Source organism: Chrysemys picta, chromosome 8 (assembly GCF_011386835.1).
Source record: "Chrysemys picta bellii isolate R12L10 chromosome 8, ASM1138683v2, whole genome shotgun sequence".
NCBI lineage: Eukaryota > Metazoa > Chordata > Testudines > Emydidae > Chrysemys > Chrysemys picta.
Genome location: NC_088798.1, coordinates 80,378,616 through 80,388,079, shown reverse-complemented (window position 1 = coordinate 80,388,079; position 9,464 = coordinate 80,378,616).

Genomic DNA, 9,464 nt, shown 5'->3' with positions numbered 1-9,464 from the left:
CAATCTGACTCCTGAGTTGTTTATGCAGCACAACTGAGCTGGAATCTGGCTCTAACTGAACAGATGAGAATTCCCACAGTGGGGACTAGGGGTGCCAACCACACCCATACAGGGGGATTGTCAGGGTGGAAAGAAGCATGTTAGGGTGCAAAGTAACTGTGGTTGGTTAATCTAAACTGCCTTTGGGACTCTTCCTACTTTTGGACCCCCTTAGCTGCTCTACCTTATCAGTTCACAGTCACCTGATACTTGGTGTGCCCTCCCCCATACCTTTGCATAGGAGATAACAATGCCCAACATGTGCTTCTAGGGAAAAGAAGTCTCCTTTGCCTTTGCCATAGAAGCAATATGGAAGGGTGTGGCCCAGCTAGATACTCCTGAAAACTGAAGGAAAACCTGTCCACTTGAGGTTGGAAACAAGTGGAGGAGAGGTACAATGAAATGAAAAATACCACAGCAAAACTATGATATCAAACATTCAGTCAACTAAATCTTCTCCTCCTGTTTTTTCTGATTTTTAAATCTGAGTAACTTTTATAATATTTAAGAATCCTATATAAAGAAATAGATCAAGGACTGGCTGCAGGAAAACCAGTCAATTAAAGTTATGCAGAGCCTGAGTAAATACTGCTTGTTTTTTAAAATTAGATATTTCCCATGATAAAGCTTCCATTGTATTCAATGGCATCTTGGCTAGAGAGTACTGAGTATAAGCACTGCAAGATTTGGCTCTTCTTTAAGTGCATATTCATTATTTAGCCCTTTATATATAGGGCATTAAGGCTGTGCCAAAATAATATAATTTATTATTAATACTGCATTGTTGCAATTATATGAGCGCATGTAGTAACATAGAATTGATAATTAAACACTCATTTAAAGAAACAAATATTAACAATGTTGCTCTGGCACAAATTGAGCTGCAGACATACTGGTAAGCTATTTAATATTCAGATCTTAGCAAATGACCTGTTGTATAGTCAGTGGGATTTCATCCTAAATTGAATTTGGTGGCTAATCCTGATAAACAATCCAAATGCTGACTGTACTATTAAAACTGCAGGATGGCATGTTCTGGCCCATTTCAACCAGTGAATAATGTGACACAATCGTAGCTATTTATTTAAAATATTTATTTTCAAAGTTTAAGATGCTGAGTTCTTTAAACAAACCTTATCCTATTCTGCATCATCAGGAATGCTTTAATTCCCACTGTGATAGAAAATTAGTCTTGCATCAATAAAATATTGTTAGGGCATAATTGCTACAATCTTATTTTTCAAAGACCTTGAATTACCTATTTGGCTATCTCACTGTGATCTACCAATTGTATATGCCAACACTTTTTTTTATTAAGGGAGCAGAAAAAAGCATTTAGAGTTAAAATCTTTGCATTAAATTACTGAATTTTGGGTACGTGAAAACTCAGCCTTGTACAAGCAAATATTATTTCCAGTCAAATTTTGGGTAGTTAGGAATGTCACTGCTTGATTTTTGGGGTACAGAATAAATTCATACATCCACTCCAATTTATTACACTAAAGAGGTAAATAGAAGAAGGTGTCAAGCATTCCCATTAATGATACCTCATAATTAGGGCTGTCAAGCGATTAAAAAAAATTAATCTCATGATTAAACAATAATAGAATACCATTTATTTAAATATTTTGGATGTTCTCTACATTTTCAAATATACTGATTTCAATTACAACACAATATGTGTACAGTGCTCTCTTTATTTTTGGATTACAAATATTTGCACTGTAAAAAACAAAAGAAACAGTATTTCTCAATTCACCTAATACAAGTGCAATCTTTTTATCATGAAAGTTCAACTTACAAATGCAGAATTATGTACCAAAAAAACCCTGCATTGTTTTATTTTTTAATGTAAAACTTCAGAGCCTACAAGTCCACACAGTCCTACTTCAGCCAATCGCTCAGACAAACAAGTTTGGTTGCAATTTGCAGGAGATAATGCTGCCCGCTTCTTGTTTACAATGTCACCTGAAAGTGAAAACAGGTGTTTGCATGGTGTGGTTGTAGCTGGCATCACAAGATATTTACATGCCAGATGCACTAAAGATTGATATGTCCCTTAATGCTTCAACCACCCTGATGACGGATTCTGCTTGATAATGATCCAAAGCAGTGCAGCCTAATGCATGTTTATTTTCATCATCTGAGTCAGATGCCACCAGCACAAGGTTGATTTTCTTTTTAGATGGCTCGGGTTCTGTAGTTTCCGCATCGGAGTGTTGCTCTTTTAAGACTTCTGAAAGCATGCTCCACACCTCGTTCCTCTCAGATTTTGGACGGCACTTCAGATTCTTAAACCTTGCATCGAGTGCAGTAGCTATTATTAGAAATCTCACATTGGTACCTTTTTTGCGTTTTGTCAAATCTGCTGTGAAAGTGTTCTTAAAATGAACATGTGCTGGGTCATCATCCGAGACTGCTATAACATGAAATATATGGCAGAATGCAGGTAAAACAGAACAGGAAACATACAATTCTCCCCCAAGGAGTTCAATCACAAATTTTAATTAATGCATTTTTTTTACGAGAGTCATTAGCATGGAAGCATGTCCTCTGGAATGGTGGCCGAAGCATGAAGGGGTATACAAATGTTTAGAATATCTGGCAGGTAAATACCTTGCAACGCTGGCTACAAAAGTGCCATGCAGACACCTGTTCTCACTTTCAGGTGACATTGTAAATAAGAAGCAGGCAGCACTATCTCCCATAAATGTAAACAAACTTGTTTGTCTTAGCAATTGGCTGAACAAAAAGTAGGACTGAGTGGATTTGTAGGCTCTAAAGTTTTTTACATTGTTTTGTTTTTGAGTGCAGTTATGTAACAAAAAAAATCTACATTTGTAAGTTATACTTTCATGATAAAGAGATTGCACTACAGTACTTGTATGAGGTGAATTGAAAAATACCATTTATTTTCTTTATCATTTTTACAATGCAAATATTTGTAATACGAAAATATAAAGTGAGCACTGTACACTTTCTATTACTACACAGAATACAAATCAATATATTTAAAATATAGAAAAGCATCCAAAATATTTAATAAATTCCAATTGGTATTCTATTGTTTAACAGTGCAATTAATCATGATTAATTTTTTTAATTGCATGAGTTAATTGTGATTAATCGACAGCCCTACTGCTAATACAACAAGAGGGCAGAAAATAAGATATAAAGGCAATGGATTTTATCAGAATTAATAAAAGCAATAAATAATCTTATAACACCCAAGTGTGTAGGAGATATATATAAAATACTGCCCTTCAGGGTACAAATACAACACTATCAGTTTAAGAGTAGGAAGAATGTTTCCTGGGGGCAGTTATTCCACAAAATTGCCCATTACAGGGATTCTCAAACCATCCTTGAAACATTAGCCACTGTTGCAGACCTGATGCTGCCATGTGAAGTTACAGAAGGTAATATTTTTGTCTCCTGTGATGTACAAACTCTACTTCATTCAAAAATTTTTGGTCAGCAGAGATACTAGATTGCGTAGATTGCGTAGACTGTCGGTCCTTCATCAGTTAAGACTGAGCCGATCACAATACATCTTCCAATCTTCTCTCGCTCTGGCCATCCTTCGCCATGTTTGTCCATATCTCCTTGTTAAGAAATCATCCCACCTCTTTGGAGGCTGACCATGTGGCCGTTTCAGTTCTTGCGGATACCACTCAGATATAGCTGCAGTCCATCTGTTGTCACTGAGTCGGGCCACATGACCTGCCCACCGCATTTTGCTGAGCCTGCTTTCGACAACAACATCTCGGACTCCAGACTGCTGCCTAATTATTTCACTGGGGACGCGATTGCGGAGCGAAATGCCCAAAAATGTTCATTCCATTGCCCTCTGTGTGACAGACAGTTGATGTTCTTCAGTCTTCGTTAGCGATCATGTTTCGCTGCCATATAGCATCGCTGGAAGCACTAGATTGAGTCCCCTTAATTTAAGAGAGGATGATGGGGTAGAAGATCTTCTGGGGGGGAGGGGCAGCCTTTGAGGTGAAACTTCTGCCCCTGGATTGAAATAGTCTGGGGTTGTTGACCTTCAGAGTAGGCTACAAGGCCCATCTTGTTTCCTGGACTTTCTGAAGAGGGATGATGCTAAGAGTGCACATGATGTAAGTAAGGGTATGAAGGAAGGAGCTTTGGAGGTGAAAGAACAACCTATTGGATTTTCCTTCGCAAGGAACTACAGTTATTCTGGAGATTTGATGCTGGTTTAGTTTTTGTTTAGGTTTATATCCTAACAAAGGTGCTCATAGTAGTACATGGGTGCCCTTTTAATGCCATTACACATCAAAAGAACTAATTTACATTTCAGGAAACATATCTATTAATATACTCTGAACAACAGGTACTGCATCTCAGTTTTTCCTAAGAGCTCCTGTTTTTATCGGGGATGACTGACGTACAATGAGATCAAATGACTTGCGTGAGGTCAGAGTCACTAGTTAGTTCAGCTGGGATTAAAAACAAGAAATTACTGGCATTCAAGCTGTGCTGTAAGCATGTGGTCTCTTTCAAATTCCAGCAGCATTAATAGCTGCTTTCCTTTTTAGTATTAAACCATGCTGAAAAGATTGAATCCATGAACTGGATTTAATTTAAAACCAAAACTATAAATGCCTCATGCAAGAAGAACTCTCTTGCTGGTTTCATACCAATTTAAGAATCATGTAAATAAAAGGGATGAAATCCTCACCCCACAGAAGTAAATGTAAATTTTCCCACTGACTTCAGTGGGGTCAGGATATCATCTGAGGTTTCAATATGGGGTGAAATGACAAGGTTTTAAATTTGTGTTTAAAAAACATTAACCCTTCATTACATAGGACTGAAAGAAAGGGCAAGCACAGAGGAAACTAATGCAGCAGGGTAAAGGATGGACCCCCCTCTCCCCGCCAACACTTCACTTGCTGTCTCAGCTGTGCCATGGTACTCAAAATAGCTACCAATTACCTACTTCTGGGAAAATTGCTTGTAACAAACTTCCCTACTCTCCACTTAATTTGGAGGATGTTATCTCAGAGAAGTGGAGTGGCTGCTAAAATACTTCAGTCTAGCCATATGTTACTAGCAATGCCAAGGCTGATTGAGCTCTTGCCAGGTAGAGATTACACAAAAGCTGTCTTAGTTTTCAATTACCTAGATAAAGGAAACAAATCCACCCACTTGCAGTAATTGCTGTTAAGGAACATTTATGTACTGGCATGGCTAACACTGAGCGGACAAGACAAAAACTTGTGTTTACATTCTGTACAAGGTCAGCGGTGCACAAACTTGACACAGTAAGGGATGTGTTAAGGGCATGTGTTGATAAAGTCGGTAGCCACAGTTAACTTATACATGCATAAATTGAAAAATAAATGCACAAACTATACTTAAATGTAATAGGCACTTCCCAAGGAAGATACAAAAGATCGGAGGAGCAACTGGATTTTTAGATGTGGTACCACAGAAAAAGGTAGCGATTATGGGGATCAGATAGGGGGGTGGGAGGAGAATGATTAGCAAAACCCAAGATGCTAATTCAGCTATACATGTAGGCTACAAGAGATGAAAATGAAATTTGCACTGAAAAAGAAACACTTAAACCTCATTCACTGAAATGTCAGTCACTAAGATATCTAGCAAGAAGAAATTATTCAGACCAAAATGTTTGATCAGTACATAAAGGCCATTGTACACAAGAAGTTCTGAGGCAATTAGCCTTTCCTGCATTTTCCCTTCACTTCATTACACTCCTTCACAATAATTACAAATTTCACAAAGTAATTAAAAATTGTTACACTAGAACAATAAAACAAGATCACAAACATTGTTCCCCTATAGAGGCTTCCTAGTATGGTGAGGTCTGATAGTGATAGAATCTCAATGTTTCTTTCAGTCATAATTATATTTTCACCATTCACAGTAGTGGAAAATTTTATAAATTTCCATAGATGGTCATTTTCCACACTGCAAATCCCACACTCTTCCAAAGACTTAACAGCAATTAGACTCATAGACTTTAAGTTCAGAAGGGACCAATCTAGTCTGACCTCCTGATACAGTGGTCTACACATTTACAATTTACTTCCATGAAGTGTGCTACTGGATCAATGCTTTTATTTCCTTTTCTCTGTAGAAAAGTAGATTATTCTATTTACCTACTTCCTTATAACTTCTAGGGAGCACAATTTTGTTGGGAAATGCAAGTTTGAAGTACCCAAGTCAGTGTCTTAAAATGCTGTAGCAAGGAAAACCAATTCTGAGGTGGCTAATGGGGAAATATTTTACATCTAAAAATTGACTGATCACTTTGCAGTTGGTACAAATTATTCCTGCATTTGTCTTGGGTATACACAAATGGTATGAGTAATAGAGAAGATTGTTTGGCGATTTTCCAGCCGCTTAAATTTTCTGACTCATGACTTTATGGATATCTAAGGCAGCAGACTGGCTGTACATAATCTTAGAATGACTTTTTCTAAAATACATGCTACTGTTTTGCCTCAGTTACATTAGAGCAACAGTGCACTAAATGTGTTTTGTTAAAACATAAAACATATTTAGTGCTCAGTTGCTCTAATGGGCTATTATAATAATACTTAGCCTTTGCAAAGTACTTTATATTTTCCAAGATGTACTAATATTGACAAATCTTTATAATTCATCTGATAGATAAGTAAGGAAGTGTTACCCCTGTTTTATGACAAATAAGTTGAGCAATGGGCATTAAGAGCAATTGCTTAGACAGTGAACATGGCAGAACAGGATTAGAACAGAGGATTTTTTGGCTCCTAGCTCCCATTTTAATTAACCTATCCACCCTGCCTCTCTAGACCTGTCTAAATTTAACTTGTTAATTCAATTTCTACTAAAACCTTTGCTTTAGTAGAGTAAAATTCAACACCTTATTTTGGCTCTTTAGTGGCACTCTCCCTAGCATTTCTAACCATATGCTAATAATGCTTTCCAAATTGCTTTGTGGCTTTGCATCTTAAGGCTGCCAAATTTATTTCTTTTCCAGTTGGTCACAAATAACAGACTAGTGTCCATTTACAGTATGGCGTTCACAGCATTGCAAGACACGTTACATCCATGTGTATATTTCTTCAAGCCAGAAATTATGCTAAGATACTTCCAGATATTAGGGTTCTTTTATTCTAGTATTTTTGTGGAGGATGCAAAAAGTGGTCTATTGAATGTCTGCTGCTCTCTAACCTGTCTGGTCACCAGTGCTGTGATATGAGAGACTCCTCTTCCACTGTCTTCGATGCACAGCTATCTTTGTACTTCAACCAATCCTGATTATGAACATGGCACACACAAGAATTTCTGCTGCCCTCTCCTTTAAAATGCCAAAAACCCTTTCCTCATCACTGCCAAAATTTTTGTTTGTGATGATATTTCCAAAAGTGCCAGAGAAACTTAGGAAAAGAAGTCTCATTTTCAAAAATGACTGTAATAGGATGGCTTACCCTTGGGCTGGAGAGCCTGGGGGCAAGCCAAGGGTATGTCTACACTACGGGATTAATCCGAATTTAAAGAATTCGAATTTTGGAAACAGATTGTATATAGTCGAATGTATGCGGCCACACTAAGCACATTAATTCGGCGGTGTGCGTCCATGTACCGGGGCTGGCGTCGATTTCCGGAGCGTTGCATTGTGGGTAGTTATCCCATAGCTATCCCATAGTTCCCACAGTCTCCCCCGCCCATTGGAATTCTGGGTTGAGATCCCAGTGCCTGATGTGGCAAAAAACATTGTAGAGGTGATTCTGGGTACAGCCTCACCCCTCCCTACATGAAAAAAACGGCAGACAACCGTTTCGCGCCTTTTTTCCTGGGTGAACACTGCAGACGCCATACCACGGCAAGCATGGAGCCCACTCAGCTCAAGACAGCAGTCATGAACATTGTAAACACCTCGCGCATTATCATGCAGTTTATACTGAACCAGGACCAGAAAAACGAGGCAAGGAGGAGGCGGTGACGGCAGTGCGGCGACGAGAGTGATGAGGACATGGACACGGACACAGAATTCTCTCAAACCACGGGCCCCAGCGCTTTGGAGATTATGTTGTTGATGGGGCAGGTTCTATCTGTGGGACGCTGATTCTGGGCCCGGGAAACAAGCACAGACTGGTGGGACTGCATAGTGTTGCAGGTGTGGGACGATTCCCGTGGCTGCGAAACTTTCGCATGCGTAAGGGCACTTTCATGGAACTTTGTGACTTGCTTTCCCCTGTCCTGAAGCACCAGAATACCAAGATGAGAGCAGCCCTTACAGTTGAGAAGCGAGTGGCGATAGCCCTGTGGAAGCTTGCAACGCCAAACAGCTACCGGTCAGTCGGGAATCAATTTGGAGTGGGCAAATCTACCATGGGGGCTGCTGTGCTCCAAATAGCCAATGCAATCACTGAGCTGCTGCTATCAAGGATAGTGACTCTGGGAAATGTGCAGGTCATAGTGGATGGCTTTGCTGCAATGGGATTCCCTAACTGTGGTGGGACAATAGATGGAACCCATATCCCTATCTTGGCACCGGAGCACCAGGGGACCCAGTACATAAACCGCAAGGGGTACTTTTCAATGATGCTGCAAGCACTGGTGGATCACAAGGGACGTTTCACCAACATCAACGTGGGCTGGCCGGGAAGGGTTCATGACGCTCGCGTCTTCAGGAACACTACTCTGTTTAAACGGCTGCAGCAAGGGACTTACTTCCCGGACCAGAAAATAACCATTGGGGATGTTGAAATGCCAATAGTTATTCTTGGGGACCCAGCCTACCCCTTAATGCCATGGCTCATGAAGCCATACACAGGCAGCCTGGACAGTAGTCAGGAGCTGTTCAACTACAGGCTGAGCAAGTGCAGAATGGTGGTAGAATGTGCATTTGGCCGTTTAAAAGGTCGCTGGCGCACGTTACTGACTCGCTCAGACCTCAGCCAAACCAATATCCCCATTGTTATTGCTGCTTGCTGTGTGCTCCACAATCTCTGTGAAAGTAAGGGGGAGAACTTTATGGCGGGGTGGGAGGCTGAGGCAAATCGCCTGGCCGCTGATTACGCACAGCCAGACACCAGGGCGATTAGAAGAGCACACCAGGAAGCGCGGCGCAGAGAAGCTTTGAAAACCAGTTTCATGACTGGCCAGGCTACCATGTGAAAGTTCTGTTTGTTTCTCCTTGATGAAAACCCGCCTCCTTTATTGACTCATTCTCTGTAAGCAACCCACCCTCCCCCTGCGATCACAGCTTGCTTTCAAACGAAATAAAGTCACTATAATTTAAAAATCATGTATTCTTTATTAATTGATTATAAAAAGAGGGAGAGAACTGACAAGGTAGCCCGGGTGGTGTTTGGGAGGAGGATCAGAGGGAAGGAAAAGGCCACCAGAAAAAGGTTAAAATAATGACAGCCTTTTGCTTGGGC